General features: G+C 39.4%; 1 long non-coding RNA gene across 1 annotated transcript; it reads right to left on the bottom strand.

Moving 5' to 3' along the window:
• Nucleotides 1-1,045: 1,045 nt before the first annotated feature.
• Nucleotides 1,046-13,632, bottom strand: LOC114152501 (uncharacterized). Its single transcript, XR_003597132.1, has 3 exons — nt 13,570-13,632; nt 1,625-1,752; nt 1,046-1,396 (listed from the first exon to the last, which is right to left on the bottom strand). It is a non-coding gene; the product is annotated as an uncharacterized LOC114152501 (long non-coding RNA).
• Nucleotides 13,633-14,859: the final 1,227 nt, after the last annotated feature.

Here is a 14,859-nt window from a genome sequence, read left to right as displayed (position 1 = left end):
CAGGAGCAGATCCTACTTCTAATAAACTTATGGGTAGTATGGAAAGCGCTCACTCCAGGAAGCACATGAATAATGACAAAAGGTGTCAAGTTATTGACACACCTTTACAATGCAGGAGAATAATAGAAGAGGACTTTTCCAGGTGTGAATAAAAAGAGGCAATGAATACATGTAGAGGCTTAACACACCAAAGCTCAGGTTTTGTGACCTTGCAGGGTCAGTTTAGGGACAGCCCATCATTTTCTCAGGCTTCTTTCCTTTAACCAGCACTTGGTTTTAGAAGTTTCCCTCATAGATGTTTCAGTATCTTATCTGACTTCTGCTAAACTATCTGTTTAGCTGTTTCGATGCATATTTTGGTTATGGCAAATAATAACAGTGAAGCATCAGTTTTTGTTTTCCAAAACAGAAGTTATGGATTCAGTACTTTTAGTTTCTTGTTTTGGCAGGAACTGATCACACACAAAATATGATGTCTCGTGGTTGAGAAAACGATTCAGCTGCCCAAGAAGTCCATAAACATCATAATAGTGCAAACACAATGTCAATGTCAATTTTACCCTTGTTAAATCAGTTCTTAAGAACTTTTATTATTCTTTGTTTCAAAGCAAAAACTTTTCCTGCTTAATTTTAACACTAACAAATATATTGTATGTTTTACAACTTTTTCTTTTTAAATGTCAGGCCTGTGGCTCACAACAGTCACATTTATTTTCTTCTTTTGGACTAAAATTTTCAGTCGAATGGTGACTTTGGAAGTTTGGGAATGACTGAATAATACAATGGCCACCAAAGACATAAGCACCAAAGTTTTTTTTAGCAAGAAAACAAACCATTTTGTGTTTACAACAGCAGTTAGCCGCACTTTGGATTTCCAGACAACATATCATTTACAATAGTGAAGATTATGTTTAAAAGTTAGCTTTGAAATTACCTTAATGCTTTGAAAAACAATTTTGATTTATTCTTGTTTGATACTTTAAAGATTGATGTTTTCTCATTCCAAAGAAGGACAAAGTTTGTTCTGCAATATCAGACTCAAAGATGCTTATAGTTACAGTTTTATTTTAAAAGCAAAAATTCTTCACAGTAACCTCTAATAGAAACCCCAGAAAAACTTCGAACAATACAACAGATTTTATTCAGGGCCCATGTTTGAACTTTTGCGTCGCAAATTAAGATCCCACAACGTACTGATGACACACAACTTTATCAGTTTTCCGTCTGGTTGATGAAGACGCTGCATTATTAATATGCTGAGCTGGGGAACCGTTAACGCTGCGGTGTGATGGAGGTGTGCTGCGCCATGAGCTCTGTCCATGGCGGTGTGAGGTATGCGGTATGGCTTGGGGGCAAGTAGTCAGGCAAACAGGCTGCGAGCCAGTTGTTGAGTTGTCTGCAGAGAGAGAGGGGAGGAGGGGTGGCTTGACTGGAAAACTCTAGATCTGCCAAAGCTCTTTTTCACCGTTTGCACTCCAGTGGTTTAGTCACCAGACCTGCCTATTAAGTCAAGGACCTCCTTTGAATGAGAGTGACAACCCCCCCCCCCCCCCCCCCCCCGAACTCACTATTCTGCTCCATGTCCTGTCCCTTTGCTTTGTTTTTTATTTTTTACATTCCCTACCTACTCCGTTTCATCCTGCTTCCACCAGTTTCTTCCTTTGCTCTGTGTGACTTGTTTTTCAGGTCTCGGTCAAATGGGAAAACACTGTGTTGCATCTCTGGCCTTCTCTCAGTGTCTGTGCAGCTTCTCTGAAGAATAAAGAGATGAAGGTTTTCATTTGGCAGTGGCAACACTAATTGTGGCAGAGGTGTAAAACACGTATCCCATGACTATTATGACTTCATATGTCTCGTTTGCTGAGGTTCTGTCATTTGGATCAGGAGGGACCGGAGGAGGAGCAGAACTTTTAACTATGCTTGTGATGTGGCATGAGGGACAGAAGTGTCCTCCTGTCTGTCTGGCATATTAGAGCCGAACAAAATCTGTGAAGAACTTCTGAATGGATCATTTTTAACACAGGTGTATGTGAAATATTTGATTTGAAGTCTCATGATCGGTAGAGTTTAGCTAAAGGAAGGAATAATCTTTGAAGAGGTAGATAAGTCAAGTAGATTTTGTTTGTATAAGAAATTTCAGCAAAACAGCAGCTTTACATGTTAAACATCAATTATGAAACAAGCAACACATCTTACATTTGGCTGTCATCAAGCATTATCAACAAATTTACATCAAATACTGTACATCAATCAATGTTCCTGTTATTAATAATCAAAGACAACTTTAAATAGGTGGGTTTTTGGCTTTTATTTAATTGTTTCGGCAGTTTTCTGGAAGTTTGTTCCAGATTTCAGAACTGAATGCTGCTTCTCCATGTTTGGTTCTGACTCTTTTGGTTGCAGAAAAAACTTGGACCAGAAAACCTGAGTGGTCTGTAAGGCTGACACGACAACAAATCTTTAAAGTACACTGCCTGGCCAAAAGAAAAACTGCCACCTGAATTTAACTGCGCAAATAGGTCCAAGCTTCCTATTGGATAGTTACTGCATGGACAACTGTCTTTTTACAAGATTTTTTTTTTTTTTAAATCTAAGGAGATTGGAGAAACTACTCAAGTTTGGTTTAAATCTAGGCACTGTTGCTTTTTATTTTAGATCTTTTAGTTCACTTCATGTTGTCATCTTTTCAGGTTCAAAAATATTGGGTTTAACTTGTGAAAATTAACTAAAAATTATGATATGACAAAGGGACAAAGACAAGTATCCAAAGGCTCAACTTGTTTGCTTTGAGAAGAGTGAAAATAACAACAATGATTTATTTAAGTGTCATGCTTTGAAATGTGTATGTTTTCTGGCTCAATAATATCAACCAAGTACAACAGTTCAAATGTTTAGTCACCAAGAACAGCCACAAAAGGGAACAATGAGAACAAGTAACATGCATGCTCTGTTCAGAAAAGATTGGACAGGACAACCCTCAGAATAATCCTTATTTATATGTAACACTGTTATGAACGTTTTGCTAGAGCTTAGTTTCACACTGTAGGGTTTACCTGCGTAGGATGGGAGTGGTTTCAAATATCATCTTACTGCATATTTCAGTTGCAGAGAGTCTGACAGGCTCCACGTTTACAAGTGTAACTGTCAACTCTGGAAAATGTTGTCGCTCACTTCAACTGGATTTTTCCGTCTTTTGTAGACCAATATCGATATGTGAGCAAACTGAGTTTTTGAAATGATGCTGCAGCCTCAACTCGACCCCAAACACACAGGGTTACTGTATGTGCTTCTTTCTCCAACCAAATGGCACTTTTAAACAGTAAAAAATAGTTAATTGAAAGAAAGCCATAAAAAGCCTCCATGGCTCCTTCATAAGCCATGAAGGAAGTATAGCAAACATGTGGAAGAAAGTGCTCTAGTCAGAAGAGACGAAATCTATTTTTCATCCTGCAAAAAAGTCTTACCAAGATCTTTCATCTCTCCCAAAAGGACTTATGGCTGTAGTTGCATCAGTGGATCTGTAAGTTATTGACTCTGGGGACTGAATACAGATACACGACACTCACACGCACAAATTGGAATATTTCTTTAAATGTGTGAAAACAGTGCAACATTTTTAATATAATTATTTTAAAACATCAAATTTTAAGAATTCTAAATGACCTCCAAATGGCTAGTTTGTAAAGCTCAAATTAATAATTAATTAATTGTGAGCACATCAAAGTAGCTGAATTTAGCAAATCTATACCCCTTAAATCAGCAAAAAAAGTAAGTAAAAATGTGTTTTTCAACTGAAATATGCAAGACTTTACTGTTTCGCCTTTCTGTTGTACTCAAGACAGGATCTGATAAGACAACTGCTCGTCCCACCGAACGGATGAACAAACTGAGGGATGAACAACTTAAGCTGGATGGACTGAGGGGTTGATGAATAAATGCACCGAGGGTCGGTGGACGGAGAACCAGAAGGAAGGACAATCTACGGGGTTGATGAATAGACGAACCAAGGGGTCAATGGATAAATGGACTAACAGACAGACTGAGGGTCACTAGATGGACAGACAGAGATGACCACACTGAGGAGTCGATAGGAGAGGCAGATTGACTATGAGGGGTCATTGGATAGATGGACAGACAGACAGATGGACTGAGGGGTCAGGACATGGACAAATGGACAGATGGATGAACTTAGGGGTCAGTTAATGGACAGATGGATGATTGCTAATATTTATCTAATAAGCAATGGGAAAGGAAAAAGGTCTTAAAATATACCTGAGTTTTTATTTTCTTTTACTTTGCATCTATCCAGACCTACAAACAAATATTAGAATCAAATTCTATACCTCTTAAGACCTTCCAAGACAAACTTTAAGTGTCATGGCAGCATTGTTCCCCTACGTTTCAGGTGAAACAGTCCAAAAGATTTTAAGGAGTACAGTGGAAGAAGCCTTTCCATTTCATGTCAATGCCAAGCAGTGACAAGCAACAGATTTATTTAAAACACAGATGTTTCTTCTTACTGTTTTGCCCGTGTCTGCGATGGGAATGAACCGAAGACTCTGGTGCAGGCACACAGCATTACAGAGCGAGCCGCACCCCTATACCTCCAGGCAATGCTCCAGCTCTGCACGCTGCTCATACGCCACGCTCTGCTTCCCTCTCTTGCTTGGCCCTTAACTCTCTGGTCAGCACTCCACCTAGCTCCAGTTCTTCTACTCTGCTTCCCAAATGCTTAATGACCTTCCCTCTACAGCATGAACAGCAGCTGCTACCTGTCTTTGGATTTTGGCACAAACAGTGTTGCAGAACCCAAATCTACCTTTACAAAGGCTTTATTTCGTATTCCTATGATTAAAACTTGAACAAAGCTTTTTTCAGGGGGCCCAATAACTATAATGCAGTATCTTTTTCCCCAATATTACACCACAAAGGTTCATGAAATTTTCTCATGAATATCATGAAGCAGGCACTCAAGAAGGGATACAGGGAGTACGTCACCAAGCCAAAAACAAATTCAACAAGGCAATCAGGCTTGAGAGTAAGGTTGCCAACAGTGACTCATTCTGCAGAAAAAGAGTGAAAAATATTCCTTATTCTTTCTCTTCAACAGCCTTAGCCCTATTTATTGTCTCATGAAGCAGTAAATCCTATTTATTCAGCCTTCCTATGTTTGTAGGTCATAGGTTATTTTACAGTATCTATGAACATGATGACATTTTGTCTAATTTAATTGTAAGAATACTTTAAAGTACGTGCTACAGGTAAAAAAAAAAAAATCCCAAAAATGTATCGCTGAACACAATGGTGGCATAATCTAGATTCAAAGCCAAGATGTATTATCCTGTTAGAAGTGGAAATCAGCGCACTGAGACAGAAATGGTTAACAACAATACTCAGGTTGGCTGTGGGATTTAAATAACACGCAGTTGCTAATAAGGGGCCCAAAATGTGATGAAAAAAATAACTCCACACCAACATCCCAACACCAGGCGTCTAAACTATTGATTTTGTTGTTTTTACACTAAGCTCTGTATACTGTAGTTGTAACAAGTGGTTATATGAGCTGCTGTTGCTTTTCTATCATTTGAACCAGTCTGACCATTCTTATCTGACCTCTGACATAAACAAAGCATTTTCCCCCACACGGCAACTGCATGTTCTCTTGTTGGCATTCCCTGCAAAGAGAAAATCCCAGTAGATCAGCAGTTTCTGAAATACTCAGACCGGCTCTTCTAGCACCAATCACTATTCCAGATTCAAAAATGACTGAAACCCCTTTTCTTCTCCATTCTAATGCTCAGTTTGAACTGTAGCAAATTATCTTCATGTGTAGATGCCTGCAAGTAATCATGTACCCAACTGAAGCTGCTGGTGAGTTTGTTAGTCAGTATTAATATAAACTTAGTAAGATTGATTTTTAAAAGATTATAGTACTTAGTAGGTCACAATAGAAGTTAACTACTCACGTATGACCTCAGTAAGCAGTTTATAGCCCTAAAAAAAAAACAACACATGTCTTAAGAAAGTATTTGAGTCTTAAAAGAGTCTCAAACTCCTGCATTAGCTAGCTGGTGGTCATATCTAGGCTCTAATTCAATTTTGCAGGAGTTGTTTTGATTTTCACCCTCTCTAGTTTTGCCATCTACAGCCATATGGGGACAGTGGAGAAGAAGGAAAAGGAAATGGCCTGGTCTGAGTGGGTTCACCTTTCAGTGGGTGAGACAGATGCTTGTTTACTGGCCTCATTATGTCAGCAGCTGTCCTGAGCAGGTCACTCGGCGGTCCTCTGTCCACCTACTGAGACACATAAGTCCAGCACCTGCCAGGGGACACACTGTAAAGCCTTCCAGACATGAGAAGAGCTTGACAAGCTCTTGTTTAAATTGCTGTCACTTGGCCTCTGTCCGCACAAGCATAATAGCAGCTTGAAACTAAATATACCCTGGAGTAATGGCCTCATGAAGTTATGTAAACGTGCAGAGAAATTAGTGTTTTAGACAATACACACTATAAGGATATTCACTTAAAATGATCAAATAAAGAGCAGCTTGAACTAAAGCTATGCTTAAAAGGCACATTCAGGTATGCTTGTTTGAAAACATGCAGTAAGGCTAGAGAACAAATACTTTGAGTCCTGTTAATTACAGGTTTTTGAAGAGAAACTGGAATTGACTATAATCTGTATCAGTAAATCAAAGCAGGAAAGAGTTTGGACATTGGACACAAAACTCTGGTTGGTATATCTCCCGTCTTAATTGACATTTGAAACTCATCAATTCTAAAAATATAGTATTAAGATACCCCCAGTAATTAGAGCTACACATGCAAGACCTGGCATAGTATTTTAGAAAAAGCTCAAGTGTCACAATAACACTTCAGAACATTGAAGTACCCACTTGAGCACCCTAAGTGGCTTGTGATGGAGATAAGACAGGGATTCTTTTCTCAAATTCACACCAACTTGACAGAATAAAAGACGGGTTATTTAAAACGAGATAAAAACCAACCTGGTTTATTCTAATGACATTAAAGAGAAAAAGCTATCCCATACAACCTAACCCTATGTGAAAACATAATTACCCCTTTGTTAAATCAGGAAATAACTATGATTACCCGCATTATTTGGTTCAGTTTCCGTAGCCTGATTACTGCCTGACTCAAAAAATAAAATAAAAAAAATCAAGAAATAACTTAAACAGAATCTGTTAACATGCAGTAGGCTTAATCAGAACATTTCCTAATCAAAAAAATAATAATCTAAAAGAGATGAGAAGCAAAGTGCATGTCATCATTTAATGTACATTAAATTATGTCTTTAACAGACACTTAATGCTTTGTGCAGAAGTGTGCTGACACAGGACAGGTTCCTCGATTCAAGGGTTGGATAATTTTCTCAGAAGTATTGATGCTTCTGGATAGAAGAGGTCAAAAAGGAATAAATGCTCAGCCCACAGGAATTATCCTGAGTGAATCAAAAACCTCATCCAGGAGGTCAAAACACAACCCGGAGCTTAATTTTAAAACACTGCATGCCTCACTTACCTCAGTTAAGATCAATGCTAATTTTTCAACCAGAAGAAAGAGACAGGAAAATAAGAGACTTTCCGGGAGAACACGGAGAACTTTCTGTGAGAACGCCATGGCTAAACCAAATGAACAGAAAGGCCCATTACACATTTCCCCAAATGATGAAAGATATGCATTCAGTTCCATCTGGTATACGACTAACAGAATTTTAGAAAGAGAACATAACTTGGATGTTCTTGGGTGGCTTTGCTTCTTCAGGATCTGGACGACTTGCCTAACTGAAGGAACGATGAATTCTCCGTACCAAAAAATCCAGCCAAAAGTTTATGATCTTAAGCATAAACACTCTTTGGTTATGCAGTAGGGCCATCTGGACGTAAATCTAGCACAGATGCTGTAGCATGACCTTAAAACATACTCAAAAAGGAGAGAGCCGAACAACTGCATGATGGCTGTTGTTGCCGTTAACGGTGAAACAACTAGGTAATAGTTTTAGTAGGGGCCACGTTGGCTTGGATTGACTTATTTGTTTCTTTAATAAATTAATTCATCATTTGATTTTTTTGATAACTTGAACTGCGACAGACTGGCGACCTGTCCAGGGTGTACCCCACCTCTTGCCCGGCTGGAGACGGGCACCAGCAGCCCTCCCAACCCCATTAGGGACAAGGGTTTTAGAAAATGGATGGATGGATGATAACTTGAGTTCTCTTGTTTGATTGTAAAATTTGAAAATTAAAACATTTAAGTGTGACAAAGAAGCAGGAGCTTGAGAGAAATGCATGTTTACAGCAGTGTTCATACATGCCTGTGCAGTTTAGAAAATAAGTAGTTTCTATTAAGACGCAAGTTAGATGGTAAAACTTGTTTTGCTCGTGTGTTGAAATAATATCTCACACTGCATCAATACATACTGAATCAATGTAATGTCACAAAAAAAGTCTTGTTCTTATCCACAGGACATTTTGAAGTCACGTCTTTGACCGTCCTGGCATCCATTAGCATGTTGTTTTTCCTCTCTGCAGTCCCCACAGCTATAATCCCTTTTATTGAAATCCGTGTCACCTGCCACCTGCGCAGTCCAACACCCTAAAGCATTAGATGGCTGGCATAGTGATGGCCACTGCAGCAAGAGGAGACCACGGAGACCTTCTTTTATGTTTATTGACGGCCTTTTTTTATTGATTTATATGAATGTTCTTTATGATGAAACTCAACCAGAAGGCCACAACATACACAAGAAAGAGAAAGTAAGAAAATTTGAGATTTTTCTTTATATACTGCCCAGCTCAAGCAAATCGGGAAATCTCCCCACGTGTGTATTAGCATTTCATCCTCCAGCAACACCAGAGAGAGCCGTGTGTTTTAGGGAAACATGGAGACGGAGAGGGGACTCAAACCACGAGGGAAGAGGAAAAAGAAGACAGAGTGAACAAGAGAAAGGAAAGCCAGAGGGAGCAAGGAAGAAGGGAAGATGGAGCGAGAAGAACGTGAGGCAATTTTGCAAACCTGTGACACATTAATTATTAACAAACTAAGGGCTACATGCGTAAACTCTCCCCTCCTTGTTCATTCCCTCTCATCCTTCCTTCACGCTCGCCTCCTGCGGAAAATGGTCACACTCGAGATGCGTACGGATACTTGTCCGCACACCGTTCGTAGAGGCAGCATGTGACGCCTATAACATGAAGTGAAGCATGTCAAAGGGTTGGAGGAAGGTGTGAGGCAAGAGAGTCCACAAAGAGTGGGAGGACAGGAGGAGAAAACATAGGCAGTGAGGATTACAGGAAGCGGAGAAAGGACTGGACCAGGCATGCAGCTGCAATATAAAGTAGAGGTAAAAGACAAAGAAAAGCTCCAAAGAAAGGGAAGGACATAAAATAAGAGATAAGGTTAGTGGGAGAGAGTCTGGCAGACTGTGAAGTTTAAACAAAAGTGAAACAACCAAGAGTTTAGTTGCATTCTCGAAGAAAACAAGCAGAAAACAGAATTCAACCAAACGCCTGTAAAAACTTACTGAACTCAATCCTGCAAGGAAAATCTCACTTGCATATCTTTGTTTGCTGCTAATCATTAATTTGTGGTCAGCCCGTTTGACTTTCAGCATTGTCTAATCAATGGTCTGGGGTGTTGCAGTAGGACAGCACAAACACACCTCTGTGTGTGCACACCCGTTCTTGTCTGCATGCGAGTGTGTTGAAATGGTGCTGCTTGAACGTCACTCTGCCCCTCAGGCAGTGATGTGTGTTTGGGAAGCAATGGATCCTCCCCCAGGAATGGAGAGAGGAGATGAGTGTGAATGTCGCTACATTACTTTTGCAGCTTTTTTTGCTTCTCTTTCTCGTGACTTTTGGGCGTCCGTGAGGGAAACAAAGCAGATACGGAATTTACAAAAACAAACGCCGGACAGACAACTGAAATGATCCTAGGCACCCAGCCAAAGAAGGACTCAAACAGTTATAATTATGATTATTAATAATGATAATTCAACAGCTCTAAACTTTTTGTTTTAACAAGTAAACCTCAAAAAAATCATAACTTTATCATTCTTTTGACATATGTAAAACAACAACAGGATTTGGATTTTCTATTTTTGTGTATGCATACATATATAAAAAGAAAAACCACATTCTTATCCATTTTTGGCATGCCTATCCTCCAAATTTCCAAGCTTGAAATTGGAAAAATAAACAGACAGATACATAGAAGTCAGTTTTTTTAAGGGTAAGAATCACAAGTTTCTAACAAACCTTAACCTCAGAAACCAACATGGCTGCCTTTCATATAAAACTGTCAAAAGGGGTAACGTGATGTTCTGTGACGTTATTATTGAGTAAACAAATCTTACAGAGTTTAGAAATTAAAATGATCTATAAAAATATGCCTTCCAAGCTTTGATAGATTAACTGATCATGAGTACTCCAGTATTATTTTCTAAACTATGAGAGGTAGAAACACAGTAACATATCTTCTTTGATGCAGCTGCATGACGCATGATTTACACACATGGAAATATCAGCAACTTAATTACCACAAAAAAAAAGTTTGTTTGCGCTCATTATTTGTATTTGTTCAAATTTCCAAAGTATAGTTACAACCTCCTCTAACAAATATTCTGCTGTGGTGTTTGAAGTACAGCATGCTGACAAACACAGATAAATATTAGCTTGAAAAGCTAATAGCATGTAGTTTGATTACTGAACATATTAGTTAGCAAAGGTCATTGGTTTTCAAGGAGAGAGTTAGGTTTGAAATCATTCTCAGCTACAGTCTCTAGCTTCAGCAGTTTTGGACCAGCATAAGTTGCCACCAGTATTCGTCCATGACTTGCTGTTTTCCATCTCATCTCGGCTAATTTGTTTGCATTTATCTTGTGAATAATTCCAACTCCAAAGTTTCTTTTGTGTTCCGCTAATGGCAGCCCAAGAACCACCCATGGTATTTGTACCACAGTTTGACAACCATGGTTAGAATGCATTTATGAGCCAGTGGGGAGGCAAGATGCAACTCTGTGATGACAGTTAAGCCCATAAACGTGTTTTCGAAAGAAATCTTTTGCAATTTCACCGAACCCCTGTTTTTTTTGTTTGTTTGTTTTTTTTGTTTTTTTATAGAATGAGCCAAATCTGTGCTGTTGAACTAGCAATATCATAGTTTTATTCCATGTGATCTTCTGCCTTATCAGACTGGAGGCTCACATTTCCCACAACATCAACATGAACATGAGGGGCTCAGTTCTAATACTGTAGGTTTAGGTGAGCCGCCTCAAGCCTTAAGCCTCAAGCACAGAAGAGCAAGCCGAGAGTTCAGGTAAGCTCGTGCCTTTCCAACGCCTCTCCACAGGATTCTTTTTTTTCCAACATTACTTTTATCCAAATTGTAATAACTCAACCGAACCAGGTTATAATAATTTTTACTGCAACTTCTGAAGCAGTAAAAACTTTTTTTAAGGTGTGCAGTATCTCCCCTTAGGCCTATCAATATACTTTGATGTACTGCTATAAGCAGTACTAGCTAATATTTATGTGCGATGGAACACTAACATTTTGCATCATCCTGAACTATTTCCACACTGCTGTAAGGATGCTTTCTTCAGACTGAACAGAGAAGTAGATAGGAAGATGGATAGAACAAAATACAGGGTACACCTGCATTTTTCAGCCTGTTAGAGGCAGGGAAATAGTTGAGGCATACAACTAACGCTAAGACAGTTTAGATCTATTTAGTTCAAATCAGTTAATTTACTTTAACAAGTGTCATTTCAGGGGCTGCTCAGTGGCGCAGTTGGTAGCACTGTTGCCTTGCAGCAAGAAGGTCCTGGGTTCGATTCCCGGCCCGGGGTCTTTCTGCATGGAGTTTGCATGTTCTCCCTGTGCATGCGTGGGTTCTCTCCGGGTACTCCGGCTTCCTCCCACAGTCCAAAAACATGACTGTTAGGTTAATTGGTCTATCTAAATTCTCCCTAGGTGTGAGTGTGTGTGTGAATGGTTGTTTGTCCTGTATGTCTTTGTGTTGCCCTGCGACAGACTGGCAACCTGTCCAGGGTATACCCCGCCTCCCGCCTGGAACGTAGCTGGAGATAGGCACCAGCAACCCTCCCGACCCCATTAGGGACAAGGGTGAACAGAAAATGGATGGATGGATGGAAGTGTCATTTCAACACACTTTAAAAGATAAATGTATAAGCACAACTACACTGTTTAATTCAATAATTTAAACAGATTCAATAACATTAATTTCAGATCAACCCCTGTCATAACAGAAAGTAATTAATGCTATCTTATTATGCAACTAGGTAAAAAAGAAATCTATTTTAGGAAACTCCGTCCACTGCATTGAGTCACTTGCATCTCCTGAACGAACATCTGGCACCACTAAAAGGTTCTCTGCATTACGTTAACTTTGTAGCAATACTCAGTTAGAGAATCCATGTGGCGACAGTGGAGAGAAAACTCTTCTTCAAATGAAAAAAAACCAAACTCCAACAGAACCCAGTGCAGCAGTCATCTGCTGCTGAGTCTGTTTGAGAAGACAAAGACGACTCATTAAAAAAAAACACACGTTCAGACACGTTCAGAACGTCTTTCTGTCCGAGACTAAATTAGGAGTGAATTGTAGCAGCAGATTTTTTTTTGTGTGTGGTTTGAACCAGGATAAACTCTGAGCCTGAAGTAAAATCCTTGGAAAGAAAAGCAACATGTATATGGAGTCAGTGGCAGCAACAGTTTTGTCAGTGGCTCTTTTTCAAAAGAGAAAAAGGATTAATCACATGAAAATTTCAAGTTAAAATTGAAGTTCTTTTCCCAGACAGCAATTGGTGTACATTTCTTCCAGAGTATGACGATCTATGTTTGTGGTCTTCTGCACAGATTTTATGACCATATGCAGAGCTGTTGCCATAACACACCAGTGTCCTATGAACGCTTCCAAAGAGGATCAGTGAACAGACACCAGCAGCTGTTGGGAATGTTTCAGTTTATGAGGCAATCCCAGTTGATATGTAATCTTCGTTGGGCCTTCTTGACCAGAGATTTGAGATATTTGTGTGAATTTGGTGGGAGTTCTCAAGTGGATGGCAAAGCCACCATGAAGTATTCCAGTACATGTCCTACCAGGCAGATAATGAGTACTGGTCCTAATGCAACTAATCCATGGCCCTACATATGGAGACTGTTAGTTTCAAACTGATTTGTGGCTTGATTTAGGTCGCAGTAGTGTGTGACGGTTTACAAGTTTTTTTTTTCTTTTTTAAATGGGATGCCAGCCACATATCCCTCCTGACAACTAGCATTTGCAAAGTTATTTTACTTTTGTTTTTATTTTATAACCAATCACACCAGGACCATACACTTCCTCACTGTTGACCCTTTAGTACAATTAAAGACAAAAAGTATTTGTTAAAAATTTTTTAAAAAGGAGAATTCTTTTCTTGTCTTCTCAGAGCAGGCATAGGCTCCCATACAGAATTTAAAATTTGTAATTTAAAATTTTATTTACAATTATGCATATCACAAAAAAAAAAAAAAGAAGAAATAGACTTACTGGTCACATGACAGTCTCCCAGGAAGCAGAACCAGGAATCCTTTCTTTATATCTGCACTGGACAAAAGTAACAATTTAATATCATTATTGAGCTTAAATGATTAGTTCTTGGTCATTTAATTTTTGTTGAATTTCTAGGACTTACGAGTAACTTTTAAATCTTTGACGTCACAAACTTCCCATGACTTCCGGCTTCCCACGTCGGAGAGGCTGGCTCACAACAGTTGATGTATTTTAACTTTTTTTTTTGTCTTTATCGGTCCACGTTAATTGAAGCCACTCGGATGCGATTAGGAACAGGTGAGGAATTACACATCCTTGGATTTAATTTTAATAGTTCCAGCAAGTGACGTCAACGTTGGTGGCGGCGATTGTTGCTATGAAACCGCCTGGAGGGAAACGGTCATCTTGACAAACAGGAAATGAACCAGTTTGAACAGCGGACCAATCGGGTGAATTCAGGGGAAGACTGGGCGTGACCAGGGGCGTGTCTGAAAGTGCGACAGGACGGAGGGGGCCGAGGGAGAGACGAAAACAGTGCAAGCAGCTTTGTGCAACAAGGGTTGTCGCAAGCGTTCAGTGATAAGGATGGATAAAGGGCATTTGTTGTTAAAGAGTAGCTTCAGATTAATATTCATCCATCTTCTAACCCACTTGTCCTTGCAGGGACACTTGAGGTACCCTGTGAGAACCCACCGTATGCACAAGGAGAACATGCAAATTTGATGCAAAAAAGACTCCAAACAGGACATTCCTGCTAAAATGCAGTAGTGATACCAATTCTGCCACCATGTAACCTTATTAAAATAACATTTGAAGTTCAAATATAATATTGTTCTCTTCATTGAAAATGAAAGATTACACAATTTTACATTTGATAAGTTGGAATCACCGGCTACACCCCACTGTCATTGCTTCCTGTTTTTTGATTAACACATTTTGCTGCAGTGGTCTTAGCATCTACAAAAGTGCAGACAGCATTTATTGCAATAACTTCTGAAAACATTTTATGGGTTGCTGCTTGGTACCCCTTGTTGCACTTTTGGCAGCTTAACAGACAATATGCTGATGTACTAACAAAAAATAAGATACATCATCGAATGCACTCCTCTGCAACAGATCACAGTGACTTCACAATGTGCGCATTTACGCAACAATGCTACTCTAATTTGTGGAGCAGGGTGTGGAACAATTAAGTAATTCTGTGGAATGACAAAATGCTTTGCTTCCTTTTGTGATGAACAATGAAACCCATTCTGTCACACTGGATCAATGCTGGCATCACGCTGG

The sequence above is a fragment of the Xiphophorus couchianus genome, chromosome 11 (assembly GCF_001444195.1).
Source record: "Xiphophorus couchianus chromosome 11, X_couchianus-1.0, whole genome shotgun sequence".
Taxonomy (NCBI): domain Eukaryota; kingdom Metazoa; phylum Chordata; class Actinopteri; order Cyprinodontiformes; family Poeciliidae; genus Xiphophorus; species Xiphophorus couchianus.
Note: the sequence above shows the minus strand (reverse complement) of the source record. Positions and strands in the feature narration are given on the sequence as shown.